This window comes from Peromyscus eremicus, unplaced genomic scaffold (genome assembly GCF_949786415.1).
Source record: "Peromyscus eremicus unplaced genomic scaffold, PerEre_H2_v1 PerEre#2#unplaced_57, whole genome shotgun sequence".
Classification (NCBI taxonomy): domain Eukaryota; kingdom Metazoa; phylum Chordata; class Mammalia; order Rodentia; family Cricetidae; genus Peromyscus; species Peromyscus eremicus.
In genome coordinates, this window is record NW_026734301.1 from 46,656 (window position 1) to 67,491 (window position 20,836).

A 20,836-nucleotide genomic window follows, 5' to 3' on the forward strand; every position below is an offset into this window, starting at 1 on the left:
CAAAAAATATCTTAGTGAAAAATATAAGTTTTCATGAGTTGGCTTTTTGGAGCCCAGTCTGTATGGTGGGATGCCTTGCTCAGCCTTGATGCAGGGTGTGTGTGGGGGGTGTTGGTCCTGCCTCAACTGAATGTACCAGGCTTTGTTGACTCCGCATGGAAGGCCTTACCCTTTTGGAGGAGTGGATGAGAGGTAGGGTGGGGGTGGAGGGAGTCGGGGAAATAAAGGAAAAGGGGAGTGGAAAGAGGGATGGAAGGGGGAACTGTGGTTGGTATGTAAACTGAAAAAAACTGTGAACAAAAAAAAACAACAACATTGAAAGATGAAAAAAATAAATGAAAATACAAGTTTTCATAGACGTTATGTGATGTAGATTAGGGAACATTCAGTAGAGGCCAGACAGGTTATCCTGATCAGCCCTTGAATCAGAAAAAATTGTAAAAGGTACTAGTCTTTAGCACAAAGTATAGAGTCCCAGATCTTCTGTTACATCATCAAATAAGGAGTCAATTAATATAGTCTCCACTTGACTACACTTTTATATCCTCATTATGTCAACTACGGAAGGATCAAAGATCTTTACAAATATTCAACATGATCTAAATGTTAAATATTTTCTTTCCTTTCAATTACAGGTACTATTTAATAAATGCAGACGTGGTATGTACTGTAGAACACTCTCTAAGACAATTTAGATGAGAATTGTGTAAATACTAGTTGTCTTTTATATGATACACCACTGTGATATAAGCTGCTAACTGATAATGAAAATTATATGTTTTTATATTTTTTTTAAGAAAATGACATCCCAAGTAACAAATCATGACCAGGTGTCTATGGTTGTCATGTTCAACTGTGATTCCTTTAGTTATTTGAAGGATTTGTTCACCAAGTTGTGTCTAAATTTTTTTCCAAAGAAAAATATCCCAACTACCCAACCCAATTTCTAGTTATGAGTTTGTAAATTGAAAAATCAGAATACAGTTTTTCTACAAAAATGTATTCAAACTTGACCACAGCCATGCATGGTTGGGTTACATGCTTGCATTCCTTCATAGACGAATAAACCAGAACTCAAGAGGTAGTGATGAGGGTCCTTAGCTGTGCATCTTAAGAGCCACTTCTTACCTCATCAAGGGCACAGTAATCCCCTTGGAGAGCTCTGCCTTCTTACATCTGCCTGCAGTAAGGCAAATCGGTAGGGATCCCAAACACTGCAATGACTGCTGTAGTGGTTAGAAGTCCTAGGAAGTATCATTCAGCATGCAGCAGACAGTCACTGCTTTGAAAGATAGAGAAGCACAGTGCTTCATTTAAGATGACAGAGTCCCAAAATTAAATAAAGGACATGGGAGAGTGGGATGGATAGTTCAAAATGGATTTCTCTTAGATCTGACGTATTCCTGTATGTTCTGGAGAAAAGCATTAACAGATTAGACAACATTGGCATGGGCACAAAGAGTCACAAAATTTAAGGACAGTATGCACTAAGATTTCCAGTCATCATTCGTTTAATGATCTGTGCTGCATCATTATTCCAGCAATACATTTAAATTTTATTTTTTTAATTATTAATATAATTTTATCAATTTTGATATGTTTATGCACTGTATTTCATCTTATTCATCCCTCATGACTCTTACTGTTCATAGATCCTCTCCCTTTTTACATTTTCCCAAATTTTATCCTTAAAAATAACTTGCTAGTCCATTTTGTGCTAAACATATACTCAAACATGTAGGGGCATCCACTGAAACTGGGTTCACCTTGCAGGGACAACACCTTTAATTAAACTCTCCCTCCCTCACACAGAAGCCATAAATTACCAATAGCTTCTTAGTTAGGGGTGAGAAAGGCTTCTGAACCTCTCTTCCTTACATGCCACAGTGTTGATCTCTTTGATCTTGTATGGGTCCTATGTGAGCAACCAACAGTATACTTGTAAAGGAGAGCTAGACTCTGAGCAGTAAGGCTACTTCCTGTCATGGGTAGTTAGACTCCATGTTGCCTATTCCATTTTTGCTCTCAGTGCATTTACACAGGCAGCAGGGAAGAGTGCCACTGGGCATCATTCTATCCACATTGGTGGTGTCTGCATGCTCGGGCTCTCACCGGTGAGCTAATGTGTTAAGTGGCACTCTTATGGGCATTGGCTTAGTACATGCCTATCGTGTCTAAAAACCTCAGTTTCGTCCCAAGTACTCAATGTAATGTACCCAGGATTACACAGTCTGTAATCTTTGATTTAGAGTGGTAGATTCAAGAAAGACCAGCCTTTTCTAAATAGTGAATTTTAGGCCAGCCTGGGCTAGAGGCCTTTTTCACCAACAAAACATAACAAATAATCAATGAAAAACAAAAACAATAAACTGAAATAGAAGGTCTGTTGCTGGAAGGAGAGTGTATAGAAGCTGACTCTGCCAGTAGCAGGTTGACTGAATTGCAGAGGTTAGCCACATGCCCATATATATGTGATTAGCACAAATTGAACTTGCTGAATTACTTAGGGAGTCTAAAAAGGGCACAGAGCTGGTAAGGAGTGGAGAGATATGAATGGAATCAAGAGAGTTAGGGTGATGAGTGGAGATGATCAAAATACATTTTATGGAATTCTCAAAGAATCACATATTTTATTAAAAACTTTGATGAGGGAACAGTGAGCAGATATGATGCACTGTAATGCCTTGGGCAGCCACTGCCTTCCTCTTATCTCTTGGCACCTCAAGAGTAGTTACACCATGAAGCATTAGACCCCTTTTCTTGTCAGTTCATGTTGAGGGTTTATACAGGGTTGGCCAATTTGAAGGAACTTTTTTTTGGTCTAACGTTCATGTGACAATTTCATTTAGAATAGCTTGGACTCTGAGTCATCACGGAAGACACACAAGCATAAGTCACCTCTCAGTCCTTGATGATCAGAGTCACTTGCTGAGAGGTACCTGGTAGGATGAAGATGTTGGAGGAAGGCTGTGTTTACTAATTCAGAGACCTTCTACAACTTATTTTGGAAGAAATACATAATTGGAGTCAAGGATCAAAGGCAGAACATTTATCTCTTTGCTTATATCTGGCAGGGACTTTGATCAGAGCATCATGGATATGACTAATATGGTACCCAAGGTTAAAAAGTTAGAGGAATACACAGCTGCTTACCTTCTGAACCTACTTAAAGTGATACCATATGTCCCGCATGAGTTGTAAAATACACTGGATAAGCAAAGAGTGACATTAAACACCAGTGGTCACTGTTGTGTAGCACACTAAACACTTGCTCAGGATTCAGTCATTCTTGTCTAATTGAATTGTTTTTACATTTCACAAACATCATAGAACACTTGTACAATCCATGTGCTTTTCCTTAGGGTTTAACATATGTTTTACACCAATAAGACTGCTGGGGGTCCTTATGAAATTTTTAGTTCACCGGTGCAAAGATGTGATCACAGCCGGATTGCATGGATTTCACTGTGCCATGATGCTCTAACTGGGATTTGAATGCTGCCTGTCAGTCACCACACCAACGTAACATAGTCACATTGCTCTTCCTTCTCTATTGTCACATCTGCACTAATTTAGACTTTACCTACATCATGTGACCATAATAGACTTTATCTACATAATCATGTGATGCATAATTAATTGGACACTGACACAGTGATCTTCCTGAAGCCCCATTCTAATTACAGTGACTTACCCGAAAATAAATAAGGAGATCAAATGTACAAACACTCAACCATTCTAAGTTTCCTAGGTTTGTCTGCCATGAAGCTGACCTAACTCTCCCTGTTGTGACTGCATTCCCAGTTTCTGCAGTACTAAACAAAAGGTGTATCAAAACAACCATGATCCCGCTTGATATGGATGGACCTCAAATCATCTCTGGTACCTCCAGAGAAACACCACACATTAAAACAGAAGATACTGAGGGAATTATGTTCAGTTATGTATAATAGATGCCCTTTATACTATGCACTATTTATAAATCTATAGAGACGTTTTGCTGTAGTTTTTAGTGTGTAGATACTGTTAATTTATCTAGCTCATCTGTAGAAATACAACCACAGAATTTAAATAGGATAAACAGGTTTAAAGGTTAAAGGTAACCTTTGCCTTTCATTAAGTAGTGGTAAACCATAGGAAAGCTGAGGCTTGTCTTGTATGAATGAGTATGACTTCACCTGGGGTAGGCATGAGTGACTGAGCCACCCTCTCAGTCACTTTGTCCCAGACATGGATGATGCAGATGTGGAAAGTCTCAAGAGTGATCTGTTTAATGTCCAGAATCTCAAGAGTGAGGATGAAATTTGAGTTAGGTAAAGGCATTCCTAGTCAGGTCCACTGGGAGAGAGCCCTAGGCGTGGTCATCTTAGACCTTGTGCTTGGGAGGCCAAAGGAGTGGGAAAGATCAGTAAGGACACAGAAACCTTCTGTGCTTTTCCTCTTTCCAATGCGTAATGGTTAACACTGGCAAGGTTAAGGGTGCTTTGCTTCTGGTTCTGTTATTTAAAGACTGTATTTCCCAGAACACATAGACCATTCCTCCTCTGCCACTCCTAATGCATAAGTGTTTGACTGTTGTTATACCTCTCCTTGGAAGTTTTGTTAGGATTACTTTCCCAGAGGCAGTGAGCAAGGAAAGGTTTACTTTGCCATACAGTTTGAGTTTGGAGTCCATAATTGGGAAACAGTAGATAGAGGCAGAAACTTGAGGGAGACTGACCTTGCAACCAGAGCCCACAAGCAAAGAAAAATGAATGAATGTACTCTCCTGACTTTTCTTACTTTTATACTGTCCAGGATCCCATCTCAGGGAATGCTTGTACCCATAGAGAACAGATCTTCCCATCTAACTTAACCTAATCAAGATAAACCCCAAGGGCATGCCCAGAGGACACAGATCTCATCAGTTTGACAGCTGAGTTTCAGCATCATGGAGCCAAGGAAGTGTTGTTTTCACTTTTGAGTATAACCTGTATCAAAGCCAGTTTATCTGTAGGGAACAACTTTCTCTCCTCACCAGAACCCATAGGTAAATGTCTTATAGTGTGATCCCAATGATGCAGGAGGAACAGGTTCTCTCTCTTCTTCTCCCAGGTCTTGTAGCAGCACTTCATGGACCCCACAGGGTGGAGTGGCTAAAGACCCAGAATGGCTTTTTGTTCTGTCAAAATCCCAAGGCTACAACGTCCTGGGAGTAAGGGCTCAGTGTATGACTTTAGCTCTTTTTTTTTCTTTTTCTTTTTTTAGTTTCTCAAGACAGGGTTTCTCTGTGTATTTGCTGTAATTATCCTGGAACTCGCTTTGTAGACCAGAAGGGCCTTGAACTCATAGAGATCTGCCTGCCTCTGCCTCCTGAGAGCTGGGATTATAGGCATGCACCCACCACCTGGTGACTTTAGCTCTTTTGTAGGCAGTGTTTCTCACCTCAGACTGACAGACATACAGGATGGCCGAGACAAGGGAGATTAGAGGTCTGACATCCATCTTAGATCCTCTGACCTATTAGGTGGGGTGTGATCTGAACTCTAGCACACACTTGGCCCCATTTCAGAAATTCTTGGTTCAGCCTTCAGTATCCAGGGGTTGGGAGTTCTAGTAAACTACATCCGTTCCTAGGACTAAAGGACTATAGATAGGCACTTGGGTATCAGCTCTCTTGGCACCTATCTGGTCGTAGGGCTGTGTCTGTCCTCTGTGCTGTCACTATTTGTATCTTTCTCATGCTGTAGCCTTACCTGTCTTGTCTCATTTAGGGGAAGGAGTTCATAATCTCAGAAATGAGTTTCCTGTGTCTTCCCTGGAGCCTCTTCATTAGGCTCGAGGCCCTCGCTGCCCACAAGTGTGTTGGATTCTCCTTCATTCTCTCATCATTTAGCTGTGTTTGGCTCCACCATGACAGGCAGTATTTGTAGAATTAATGCATTGTGTTACTCACTGTATACTCTGGCTCTCCTGCTTGTGAGTAGCGTGTCCTAAACAGCCCCATGACCCCACCTCTAGCCTCATACACTTCAATATCCCTCCTTACAGTTTCTTGCCTTTTCTCCTTCTCCAGCAGTTTCCCTATTTCCTGGGTGCCATGTTCATTCTGCATTCTGTGCCTGGATATCCATAGAGTCTTGGAGGTTCTCTTCCACCAATTATCTAGTTCCTGACACTGTATAATAGAACACACTGTCCACAGAATATAGCCTAACCCTCTGGCATGCTCCCACCCTCAGTCGAGATAGTTCTTTGCTTTTTGTATTATCTCTAATTATCTCTTCCTCACCAAACTCACGGGAGAGGTAAGACCATTGAGAGCAAAGAGTATAGAACCTTCTTAGGGACAATTTATCCAGAAAGAAAGAAAGATATCAAATCTTAGTAGTTTTTCTGGTTCAGTCCTGGATCTGGTGGGCAAAGCTAAAGGGCTCCTGATGCCTAGCTGTATGGCATGGATATGTGAAGAGAGAAGAAAAGGCTGGACTCAGTCAGCCAGAGGAAGTCCCATAAACAGGGCAAGACTCTGTATATTAGAAGAACAACAAACCCAGAAAAGGTTGTTCCAAACCTTAGGGATTGTAAGGAAGAAAGTGAAGGAGTGACTGACATGTGGTCATCACATTGGCCCTCATGAAACTCTCAGTGCTGTGACACAAATTAGGAAAGTATCTTGTCTGAAACTTGACCCAACACTCCACTCTCTCTCCACTAGTAACTGGGCTGGAGGCAGCCTATCCTGTACAGAATGCCTCTTTTGCATGGGAGGACAGAAACCCCACTGTAGCTAGAGTTTTGTATGGGAAAAGCCCATATCTGGAGTTCGTTCATTTTATACAGATGCCAACAAACAAGGAAAGGCAGGTTACAAATCAGAAAATTTAAGTAAAGTGGTTCAAAGTCCTTATAATTCAGTTCAAAAGTCAGAATTATATGCTATTCTGTTGGTATTAATGGATTTTTCAGAACCTCTCAACATAGTAACTGACTCTCAGTATGCTGAAAGAGTAGTATTACATATTGAGACTGCAGAATTTATCCCTGATGCTTCAGAATTAACTTCACTATTTATTCAATTACAAGATACAATCAGGAAAAGGAGTCATCCTTTATATATAACTCACATTCGATCTCATACTGGTCTGCCAGGCCCTCTAGCACAAGGCAATGATGAGATTGATAAGTTATTAATAGGAAATGTGCTGGAGGCCTCAGAATGTCATAAAAAAACATCATGTCAATAGTAAAGGTTTAAAAAAGGATTTTTCCATAACCTGGCAACAAGCCAAAGAAATAGTAAAGAAATGTCCTACTTGTTCCTTCTACAATCAAACGCCATTACCAGCAGGATGTAACCCAAAGGGTACTCAATGAATGAAATCTGGCAGATGGACGTGTTTCACTTTGCAGAATTTGGAAAACTGAAATATGTACACCACACTATCGATACTTATTCAGGATTTCAGTGGGCAACTGCTTTGAGTTCTGAAAAAGCTGATTCTGTAATCACTCATTTGCTAGAAGTTATGGCCATCATGGGTATACCTGCACAAATCAAAACTGATAATGCTCCATCATATGTCTCTGTTAAAATGAAACAGTTTTTTGCTTATTACAATATAAAGCATATTACAGGCATACCACATAATCCTACAGGTCAAGCAGTTATAGAAAGATCAAACAGAACTCTAAAAGATATGCTAAATAAACAGAAAGGGGTAACAAAAACCCCCAGAAACAGACTGCATAATGCTCTATTAACTTTGAATTTTCTTAATGCCAATGAGAAAGGAACAACAGCTGCAGAGAGACATTGGATAATAGAAAAAACTACAGAATTAAATCAGCCTATATATTTTAAGGATGTGCTGACCTCAGAATGGAAAGCAGGGTATGTGGTACTTTGGGGACGAGGTGTTGCTTTTGTTTCTACAGGAGAAGATAAGTTGTGGGTACCATCAAAATTGATAAAGGTTCGATTTGAACAAGAAAAACCTTTTAATTAGAGGAGGTGATAGCTCATCAACCAACATGAACATCCAATTTAAACTAACTTATACCAGTAACACATGTCTTTTCATTTAATCAGATAATAACTTGCCAAAAAGGAACATCCCCAAAATTAGTCTTGGGGAAAGGTTTTTGTTTTTGTCTTTTAGGAGAATGAAGGTTAAGGAATCTGAAGAACACTGGACAAATAAGACAACTGAAGAAAAAGGACAAATCTCTCTCACCCGCCAGTCCCACAGCCGCTTAGACCCGACCAAGTAAACACAGAGACTTATATTGGTTACAAACTCTATGGCCATGGCAGGCTTCTTGCTAACTGTTCTTACAGCTTAAATTAATTCATTTCCATAAATCTATACCTTGCCACATGGCTCGTGGCTTACCGGGATCTTCACATGCAGCTTGTCATGGTGGCGGCTGGCAGTGTCTCTCCAACTCAGCTTCCTGTTCTCTCAATTCTCCTCTCTGTTAGTCTCGCCTATACTTCCTGCCTGGCCACTGGCCAATCAGTGATTTATTTATTGACCAATCAGCAACACATTTGACATACAGACCATCCCACAGCACTTCCCCTTTTCTTTTCTTAAAAAGGAAGGCTTTAACCTTTACACATCTCCAAAGTCAGCTTGGTATATTTGGGAATTTGGGCGTAGCTTCTCTTACTACTTCCTGCTGGAGGGGGGCGCTGTATCTTATGGGAACACAAAGAATATTTTAGGATTATGGAGTAGTCCATGAGGGTGTATCATCTGAGCCAGTTGCCTTGAAACGGTTCTGGATGTTGGATCATCTGGGCCATGGTGTCATCGGAGACCTTTCAGGTGGTCTTGGCTGGTCAAACCTGATGTATCTTAATCTGAAACAAATCCATAGCCTCTGGCTTTCTGTGGAAACAAAAGCAGAGCCTCCTTTCCAAAGCAACATATCTTTATATCCAAATTTTGAAGTCAAGGTACCTTTAAAATATACAATTTGGCATAACTCAGCAGCTTTTGTAATCAAATGTTTTTCTTCAGGTATGAATATCAAAGAGAACATACTCCAGATTCTCTGTGTGGTAGCCATCTTTACATGGCTTATTCTTTTATATTAGCTTGAGCCTATTGCTTTAAACTGCAGCCTTCTAAGACTGAAACTGCGGTGGTGCTATGGCTGCTGGCTCCACCCACTTCAGCTTCCCAACATGGCGATGGTACGTTTTCCACCAGCTCTGGGAGTCATCAACTCTCAGAAATAGTGGGTCTATGCTTCTATCAAAGCAGCGTGTAGCCCCGAAACCTCTTTCTTTTTGTACTAGCAAAAGCTAAATCCACCACACAGCCTAATGTGCCACTTGCAGAGGCCTCATTCCCGCCATACTGCAAGTCAAACATGCCCGCCAGGAACCCGCCATAGTAGCTCAAACACGCAGGCTGCTGCTAGCTTGAAAAAGACAACTAGGAGCTGTTTTTAGCTCCGTTTTAGAATCTTTTTACTCAGGTTTTAGGTGGAAACTCTTGCCAACACGTTGGGCACCATTTGTAGCTAGAGTTTTCCTGCCTGGCCCACGGTCAGGACAAATCTCTCTCACCGGCCAGTCCCACAGCTGCTTAGACCCGACCAAGTAAACACAGAGACTTATATTGGTTACAAACTCTATGGCCATGGCAGGCTTCTTGCTAACTGTTCTTATAGCTTAAATTAATTCATTTCCATAAATCTATACCTTGCCACATGGCTCATGGCTTACCGGGATCTTCACATGCAGCTTGTCATGGTGGCGGCTGGCAGTGTCTCTCTGACTCAGCTTCCTGTTCTCTCAATTCTCCTCTCTGTTAGTCCCGCCTATACTTCCTGCCTGGCTACTGGCCAATCAGTGATTTATTTATTGACCAATCAGCAACACATTTGACATACAGACCATCCCACAGCACCCCACTGAGATATCTCTCTCCTTATAGCTTTCCCTAAATGAAGTAAAATGAAGGTACATATCCTTGACATTGACCTTGTGAAAATCCCTACTTATTTGTGTTGTATTTGCAATTTCCTTAAAGACTTGTGCCAGCTGTACAAAGCTTACATGTATACTACATGGCCTAGAAATATTATGAAGTTAAGATTAAAACATACATGCATAATTTACAGGCCATTATCTGTTTTAGTTTATTTCCATAAAATATGTACAAAGTATGATAAAATATTAAATTTGATCATTATTTACACACTTACAGGACATATGGTGAGTTCTGTTTGAGCGATTTGCAACCAAAATCAACATGCCGTTTCAAATAGCTTTATAAGATTATCTTTGAGGTAATTAATGGCTCAATGAGAAGAATAGTTACTGAAAAAGCAGTAGACCTGAGCTTGAATCTGCTCACACACATAAAAAAAGTTGGACAGAACTGTTCATATTTGTAATCCTATGCTGTTGAGTGAATAGACAGGAGTATTTCTAGTGCTTGCTAGCTGTGATCCTATCTACAGCATCTGTGAGAGACCCTGTCTGAAAGAAAGGAAAAAGGGTGATACATCATGGTATGCCATGCCCTCTTTTAGCTCTCATGTTTTAATTGTCAGGCACTTACACACACACACACACACACACACACACACACACACACACACACACGATAAAATTACCTGAAATACATTTTACGTTACTGCAACAGTCTCATAACCAACTTCTATTACTACTGCAATAAGGTCAAGTATTTCAAACATATTGTAAAATCCTTGAGATTCTAATCACAAAAGTTGTGATCTTCTGTGGCTTTCTCATATAGTTCCTTACTTCTGATATACATAGCATTTCAGTTGTTGGCCTTAACCCTTAATTTCACCAATAAAGCTGCCAGACCACAAGAAGCTTAATATTAACAGAAAAGATTTTAGGAAGTAGAGTAGTCTATATGTGATTTTTACTTCACGAAAGGTCATATTCCTAGCATTTTGAATTTTCAGGTTACTTATACTTTGCTTAATTTAAATTCCCTTCCCCTTGGGGAAGGGAGAAATATTGTAACTGAATTATAGTTCCAAAAATTAAAATGGGGGTCAGAATCCCCTTATCCCTGAAATCCAGGTGTGCTGTTTCAGTTTTTTTTAACTTGTTGCAAACTAGAGTCATTTGGGAAGAGGAAACTTCCATTCAGAAAATGCTGCCACCGGATTCACCTGTAGGCAAGCCTGTGGTGCATTTTCTTCATTGATGATTGATATGTGAGGGCCCAGCTCACTGTAGGCAGTGCCACCCCTATGGTGGTGTTACTGGGTGCTATAAGAAAGTAGGCTGAGCAAGCCTTTGTGAGTAAGCATCACTCCTTTATGGCCTTTGCATCCTCTCCTGACTCTGTGTTCTGTTCAGTTCCTGTCCAGAGTTCCCCCAGAAACTGAGTGTAAAGAGAGAATTGTATGCTGAAATAAACTCTTTCCTCTACAAGTTGTTTATGATCATAGTGTTTGGTCACAGCAATAGAAACCCAAAATAAGACACTGTGTAAACTATTAAGGAGCATGGGATTATGTCATTTGCAGAACATAGATGTAAGTGAATATACTTGCCATGTTAAATGTCTTATGTTCATTGAAAAAGACAAGTCCCAGGTAATTTCTTTCATTTGAAGGTCTAGGTTTTTAATGTAAAAATAAAATTACATATGTGTATATGATGTGAACAAAGTAAAGGGAACTAATGAGATGGGAGGAGAAGGCGGTGGTGTGGTACAGTCTTATATACAAGTGCTCTTCTGAGAGCACTACACTGTGTGATAGGGGACTATACTATGCCAACTGAAAAGGATATATTTCTTATTCTGACTTCTGTCCAGTGTTACCTTTAAATTTGAGACGTATGTTAATTTTGCTCTTTTTTGTGTGGTAATTCCATAAATGTTGGTACTTGATAGTTGATAATATCATTGTTGTCAGCTATACCCAAATTGATTGTTTCCCAATTGCTCTACTAACTCAACATTGAACTTAAATTTCTGGAATTTTTGATTGGTTCTTTCACATTGTACTTTGGATGAATTCTTAGATAATGTGAATTTGGAAGGTGGTTCCATGCTTCCTTTACTTCTTTCGTCATGACTTGCAGAGTTGTGTTACTATGTACAGTTGTCTTAGTATTTCCTTAGAATTTTTCCCAGACACCTTAGCACCAATATCTGAAACTAATCAAGCCCTTATATTACACTGTGTCTTATAGGGCTATAACACATACTTGTTCTTCATGCTCCTTAGAACCCTGTAGAATACTGACAATACTCAGCACAGTATAACAAATTATAATACATGATATGCTATACTTTAGGGAATAATGTGCACACAACATAGGCAAGAATTTTCTCAGATATGCTCATCCTAGTAAAATTTCCCAAGTAGAATGGATACATTAGCATGGGTCATAATTAGATCATAAATTCTGAGTCAACATATGTGGATTGGTGGAGGTTGAAATAGATTTGAGACATGTGCCTCAGGAAGTATCAATTGTTCCCTGCTTTAAAACAGCAAGTGACAGTATTCTGTTGCTTAATCATAAAGCTTCTTTTATTAGAAAAGATAGGTTGGATCAGTGCATAATGACTTTTTCAGCCAAGCCTGCTGACCTAACTGCAGTTGAATCCCAGAACTCACATGGTGAAAGGAGGAAACCAAAACCCTGAAGAGCTCCTCCTAACTCCACCCGACACACATGCATGGTTTCCTCCAACCAGAATAAATGCAGTGTGTATTTTGAAAGATTTATTTACTTTCATGCAGTGAAAGTTTCTTCCACATTGATTTAGATTCCCATTGTCTAGGAAACCAAAAGTTCTGTTCCTCATTTCTCTTCAGTTCTTCTCTTTGACTTTATTTGTATGACAGTAATATAATCCACAGTTCTGGAATAAGCAGAAAGCAAACCATTCTTAACACTTTGCCTGGCTCTTAAGATTCTGTTCCTTATACTGGAATGCCTTGCCCAGCCTTATTGCAAGGGAGGTGCTTAGTCCCATGGCAACTTGATGTGCCATGCTTTGTTGATACCCATGGGAGGCCTGCCCCTTTCTGAACAGAGAAACAGAGGAGGAGTGGATTGGGGGGAAAATTAGATAGTCACATATGCTAGCTACATAGACTTCTATACACATCAAGCAAGGATCCCTGGAGTAATTAAAAACAGTATCATGTGTTGACAAAGTTACTTTCTGTCTTTTTAGTGGTACATAAAAATTCTGACACTGCATCTTCCTCCACAGAACAGGGAGAGCTACCCATGATGGTGGAGGTAAGACTGCCTTTTCTCTCTCTAATATAAAAAAGTTACTTTGTCCCCTTACATTGTAGTGGATATGAAATTCAATTAACAAAAGCCAGGTGCATCGTGGGTTAGCTCAGAAAGAAGAGAAAATGGAATTGTACCAGCCTGCTCCTGACTGAACTGAACATAAAAGTGTACAGTCCCATTTATCACAGTTTGTGTGAGAGGATAGTTTCTCCTGAAGAAAAGGGTTCTTCTTTAGATGCATGTATAATTTTCACTCAGAAGTTGACAGCCACTTCTGGTTCCTAAAATCTTGATGCAGTTTGATTATATTCCACAGAGGAAACTGTGGAGAAAGTTTCTCAGTTTCAGCATGGGGATGTTGAGTGGTAAGACTTTTACTGCATGAGGATTAGTGTAAATAATTGAGGCTCAGCTGTAGGAGGAATTATCTCACAGTCAAGTTACAAAGATTCAGTGTAGCTTAGGGAACATTCAGCAGAGACCAAACAAATAGTGTTAATTTGGCCTTTGATCCAGCAAAAGTTGGAATGGCACAAACTATAGAGTCCCAGTTCTTCTGTGACATTGTCACATAATATACTAACACACAGGACTCTTGCCCATTTTGATTGGCATCATACTATGTCGACATGTGTTCTAAAGACCCATGTAAACAGAATTCAGCATGACCTGTGCCTCAAACTGTTTTCTTTCCTTTAAATTTCAGGTGGAACCTAGAAAACATGGTATGTATTCTGAAATCTCCTTGTTAAGACACATTTTAGAAAAGTATAGTTACTGGGTATCCTCATGTCTAATGCACCACTGTGATCTAAGCCACCTATAAGGAAGAACTTGGATTTTGGTTTTTAAAAAAAGTAGTACCTAAAGTTAAAAAAACTGGGGTTGTCTACTGTCACTGGATTCAGAGCCGATCTCTTTAGATTGTTTGAGATGTTCTATACCAGGCTGTGTCTAAATCTGTTTTTCCCCAAGATAGGTATCCTGATTACCCAGTCAAATCTCCTGTGACGAACTAATGAATTAACAAATTAGGATGCACACTTTACCTACAGCATATGTGTTTAAAGCCCATTACATGTGGTACATTTATTTGTTTGTGTGCTACTCTACGGAAGAATAAACCAGGGCACAATGGTAAGTGATGAGGCTGTTCATGCAGATCAAGAAACATTTCATAGCCCAAGCACTTAGTAATCCCTAACTTCCAGCATCCCAGTATCTGCCTTCAATAGGTCAAAACTGCAGAGATCAGGACCCTGTAGTGACTACCACAGAGAGCAAATGCCCAGGGCATTACTTCTCATCTACCTACAGACATTCAGAAGAATGAAAGGTTAGAAAGCCCACAGGCTTCTAGTCAGATCAGCGCTTCTGAGAATGAGAGATAGACACTGCATGGGGAGATGAGGCAGGGGTTTTTCACTTAGGCTTTTGCTATACATGGCTCTTTCCAGTATTCTCTATTGTCATGTTGCCATGAATTTAGACTTTACCTACACAGTCCATGTGTTGCTTAACTGATTCAGTGAACCTCCTGAAGCTCCATTCTCACTCTGATGACTGTACCTGGAAACAAGCCAACAGATCAAATGGAAAAACATACAATTGTTTTTTTCTTTTTCTGTCATGAGGCTGACATGACTCCCTGTTATAATGCATTCCCAGGTCCTGAATTCTTAAGGGAAATTTGTCAGGAGCAAGCTGTTGCCCCTCAGGATGTGGAAGGACCTCCCATCCCTGAAGGACCTTCTGCAGAAACAACACCAATAAAAATGGAAGGTGCTTTGAGAATTCCATAATTCTGTCCAGTTGTGTATACTGTTGCTAATTATTTTCTTTCATATATAAATCTATAGAGAAGCTTAAGACTATTTTTCCTATGTAGAATAATACTAATATATCTAAGTCTTCAATGTATATACAACCACAGAATTTAAAATGCATCTGATGTCACCTTGGGCTCTCATTCAGTAGCATGAACTTGTGGAAACTGAGGCTCATCTTGTATGTGTCAGGGTGGCTTCACCTGGTGTAGACAGGAATGGGTGAACCACCCTCTCTCATACTTTCTCTGACAAGTGGGTGATGCAGATAGAGTAGAGCTGATGTTCCTCAAAGTGACCTGGTAAAGTTCCAACGTCTCATGACTGAGGGTGAAATTCACCTTAGATAACAGTGTTCCTGGTTTGATCCAATGAGCAAGGATCCAGGGGTGGTCATGTTACACACTGTGTTTAGAGGATCAGGGAGTGGGAAAGATATAAATAAGGACAAGGAAAATGGGAAGGGGATATCCTTTTTTCTCTTTCAATGGCACAGTGGTAAGCAGAGTCTGGGGAAAGTGTACTTTGCCATTTGAAGACAGTTTTTCCCAGGATGTTACTCTTTTTTCAAGGCTTGCTTTTTAAAATGTAATGTTTTGAATATTTTCCTTTTCTTTCTTGAAAACTTATACAATATATTCTGATCTTGATTTCCCCTTCTCCTTCTCTTCCCAGATTCTCCCCACCTCACCACCCATCCACTATCTTTATCTCTCACTGTAGAAAAGAAACAGGCAAATTAAAAAAAGAAAACCAATATATAATCAGTGTAAAAGCACAACAAATACACACACACTCAAAAAAGCAACATAAAAACACCAAATCAGAAACCATAATATACTTGCAAAAGACCAGTAAGACTTTAAAAATGCCCCCCCAAAAGCAATATGAGACCCCATAAGTCTGCAAAACGGTTAAGTATGTTGTGTGTTGGCCATCTACAGCATTCATTGGGTCTACTCTTAAGTGCAGTTAATATACCTAATAAGACTCTATTGGAGAAAACTGATTTTTCCCTTGGAAGAGTTTGCCAATGAAGATAGCTTCTTGGTTAGGAATGGAAGCTCCTGTCCACTTCTCCCTCTCAGCACTGGGGCCCAGTCTGGCTGGAACCTGTACATGCTGCCATAGTCTCTGTGAGTTCATACATGTGTCAGTCCTGTTATATCTAGAAGACAATATTTCCTTGATGTCATCCAACACTCTGGCTCTTTCAATCTTTCTACTTCCTCTTCCACATACCTCCCTAAAACTGGGGTGAGGGAGTGTTAATGAAGACATTTAGGATTGAGTATGAGAATATCTTTTCAGCCTGTGACACTACCAAATTCCTAAGCTTTTGCTTGTGGTTACTAGCTCTTCATTTTAATTGTGTCTGTCTGAATTATTTTTTCTCAGTTGTGATGAAAACAAACTAAAGAATAATTGGCTTGTTTATTCCATGGAGTCTGAGGTTACAACTGATAATTGCAGGGCAGCCATGTATAGAGGCAGGAGCTTGTGGTAAATAAACAACACCTGTTGAAAGCCAAGATGAATGAATGCTTGGGCTCAGCTCACTTTCTTCTTTTTATATAGTACTTTATCCCTTCTGGATTAGTCAGTTCTCTAGAGTTCTCTAGAGTAACATAATGTGTAGAATGAGTTTCTCTATACATAGACATAGAAGAAGGATCTATTAGAATGACTTACAGGCTACAGTCCAGCAAATCTAACAGTGACTGACTAGCAATGGAAAGTAAAAGAATCCAGAAGTTGCTATGTCCATGATGCTGGATGTCTCAGTAGACACTGGAATACTGAAGAAATAGGCTGTAATGCCAGTGAAGGAATGCACTTATTAACAAGACCAGAACAATCAGGCAAAGAGCAAAAGCTTCCTTCTTCCATGTTCTTATATAGCTTCCAGCAGGAGGTGTGGGCTGGATTAAAGTGTGGCTTCCTGCCTCAAGTTCTGAGTTAAACACATGTGTCTTCATGCCTCAATTGCTTGTCTTTTCCCAGCTCAAAAGATCTAGATTAAAGATGTGTCTTCCTATATCAAAGATCCAAATTTAGAAGTGGGTCTTCCTACTTCAACTTAAGAAAAAAATTTCTCACAAATATGTCCTCCATTTTGGGGACTTAGTACATTCCAGATGCAAACAAGTTGGCAAGCAATAACTATCACACCTTCCTAAGCAATAATGTCAAGAAGAGTTTGTTAGTCGTCCCACCTCAGCTAACCTAATAGATATAATCTCACACTTCCATGCCAAGTACTGGGTATCATCCAATAGACTGTTTGGCTGTTGAGATTAACCATGACAGTGCCCATGAAGTATTGTGTTCACTTTGAGTACTAACATGTGATAGAGCCAATCTGTCTGGTGAAGGACAACATTCTCTCTTATACTCACAGAAACTTGTAGATGATAGTCTAGTGTAGGCAGAGTTTCTCTGTGTGCTAGCAGCTGCTTCATAAAAACCACATTGAGCTTTAACATAAATTATAAATGTTTACCCAATAGCTCAGGCTTGTTACTAACTTGCTCTTACAACTTAACCCATTCCTATTAATGTATATTCTCCCATGAGGCTTAGCGCTTTTACCTCTATCCAATTAGGTATGTCTGACTCGTTCTGCATCTGGCTGGCAATTCCTCTGACACCACCCTTCCATGTCCCATCATTCTCAATTTGGCTTTCCCACCTAACTTTTACCTGTTCAACTATTGGCCATTCAGCTTGTTTATTAAACCAATCATAGCAACATATATTCACACAGTGTACAAAAGGATTATTCAAGAGCAGTCTAGCAGTTAGGGTCCAATGAAGCAGGCATAACAGAGCCCTTCCATTTCATCCTTCAGGACTTGTAGCAGTCTATGCATAGTCCTCTGTTTACTTTTAACAGCTACTTCACGTGGCACCAACAGGGTAGAGTGTTGGCTAAAATGGCTGCTTAGTCTGACAGAACTGCCACATCTGCAATATACTGGCAAGGAAGGGCCTAGTGTTAATGTGTAGCTCATTCCCAGCCTATGCGCCTCATCCTGGACTGCCATGCAGGATGACTGAGGTGTAGAGGACGTTAGAGACTTGTCCTTCAGTTCCTTGAGCCTCTGACCTTATGCGTGAGGAGGGATCTGACCTCTGACCCCTGTCTTGGCTCTTTTTCCTGCATTCTTGGTTCTGATTCCAAGACGGAGAGGGTGCCTTAGGAAGTTCCCATAAGCTAATACCCATGTTCCCAGGGCTGAAGGACATGAGCCATTGGGGATCAACCTTCTTGACACACATCTTGCCACATTCTGTGATTGTCCTTAGTGTTCTGTGTATTTGTGGATTTCTTCTGGGAATAGCAAGTTGTCCCACAGAGATCCAGGCCCAGTTTCCACCCCCATAATCTTCCATTTCTGTCTTCTCCAGCCACTTTCTCCTGCTTCTGGAGTGCCATGTGGACTCTGTACTCCATACCTGGTAATACATCAATGTGTGACAATTCTTTTATACCAGGAATCTTTTTTGTGATGTTTCATACTATAAAACATTTCTCAGAGGAATCCCCAGAATGAGTCTCTATGTGTCGTGTCTTTTATATTCCATAATTTTCTCTCCCTCCTTCTCTAAACTTATCAGTCACAAGAGAAGAGTCTGGAACACAAAACTTCTAGTGGACTACATTTGCAGAATGACATTTGAATCTTACTAGGTCATCTGGCTCATCCCTTTACCTGATGGGCATAGGTGGAAGGCTGGTGGTGAGCAACTGAGGCACTTGAACGTGTAAAGACAGAGGAGTTAACCAGAGTCAGCTTGGAGCAGTCACATAAGCAGAGTGACACAAGACACAGTAAAAAACAACAACAAAAAAAACAACTAAGCAATCCATGCAACTACGTGAGCCAGGCAGTGGTGGCACATGCCTTTAATCTCAGCGCTCAGGAGGCAGAGGCATGTAGATCTTGTGAGTTTGAGGCCAGCCTGGTCTACAGAGTGTGTTCCAGGAAAGGCGCAAAGCTACACAGAGAAACCCTGTCTCAAAAAAAAAAAAAACAAAAAACAACAAAACAAAAATAAAACCAACTAAGTGAAACCACACACATAGACACACCAAGACACACCCAGGGATACACACACACAGACACACACACACACACACACACACACACACACACACACACACACACAGAAGAGCATTGTCTGAAATCTTAGGAAGAGTGACAACAGTAAAGTCACTGACATGTGATGGTCATTTGGACCAAACACCTGTAGCTGTGACTCCAATTAGTGGAATATCTGCTCGAATTTACCTGCATCTATATACTGGTGGCAGCCTCGTGTTCACAGGCCCTCATTTTGCATGGAAAGGATCACCTCTGAGAATTCCTAGCCTTTGTGCCTTCTCTAAGAGAAATCTCATGTCTTTGGTCTTCACCTTGCCAAAAATGCACAACTTCTAATCATTATTTAGGAGTTTTGGTAAGTTTAAAGGGCTTGAAGATATATATGTATATATGTTTATATATATATATATTTCACAAAGCAGAAGTGTTATAAAGACCAGAAAACCATGTTCATAAACACATGTAGATTATCCATTGTGCATTGTTCTTCCATAAAATATGCACCACATATGATGAATTATTGCAATTTATCTCATTATTCATACTTACCAAGATTGCATCATTTTTACCTTTGAGAGATAATGTCATGGGACATGAACATTCACTTTTAAATAGTTGTTTAAAGTTAAATACGTGGTGTACAGATGCTCAGAAGGTGATTAGACTGTGCACACACATCGGTACCCTGTTTTGTTTTTTAATTTTTTTAAATCTTATTTTATGATTTAATTTAATTTTGCATATCAGCCACGGATTCCCTTTTCCTCCCCCCGCCAGCCCCCCCCCGCCTTCCCTCCAGCCCCCCCCTCCATTCCCATCTCATCCCAGGCTGAGCTAAGTGTCCCTGCATAAGCCCCAGGTTCCAGACAGCCAGCTCATGCACTGAGGACAGGTCCTGGTCCCACTGCCTGGATGCCTCCCAAACAGATCAAGCTAATCAACTGTCTCACTTATCCACAGGGCCTGATCCAGTTGGGGGCTCCTCAGCTATTGGTTCATAGTTCTTGTGTTTCCATTCATTTGGCTATTTGTCCCTGTGCTTTTTCCAACCTTGGTCTGAACAATTCTCGCTCATACAAACCCTCCTCTTTCTCGCCAATTGGACTCCTAGAGCACCACCTGGGGCCTGACTGTGGATCTCTGCATCCATTTCCCTCAGTCATTGGATGAGGTTTCTAGCACGACAATTAGGGTGTTTGGCCATCAGATCACCAGAGTAGGTCAGTTCGGGCTGTCTCTCGACCATTGCCAGTAGTCTATTGTGGAGGTATCATTGTGGATTTCTGTGGGCCTCTCTAGCACTTTGCTTCTTCCTATTCTCATGTGGTCTTCATTTATCATGGTCTCTTATTCCTTGTTCTCCCTCTCTGTTCTTGATCTAGCTGAGGTCTCCCACTCCCCTAAGCTCTCTTTCCCTCGACCCTTGCCCTTCATTACCCCCACTCACGTCCAGGTTGTTCATGTAGATCTCATCCATTTCTCTGTCATTGGGCGATCCCTGTGTCTTTCTTGGGGTCCTGTTTTCTAGGTAGCCTCCCTGGAGTTGTGAGCAGCAGTCTAGTCATCTTTGTTTTACATCTAGTATCCTCCTCTGAGTGAGTACATACCATGTTTGTCTTTCTGAGTCTGGGTTACCTCACTCAGGATGATTT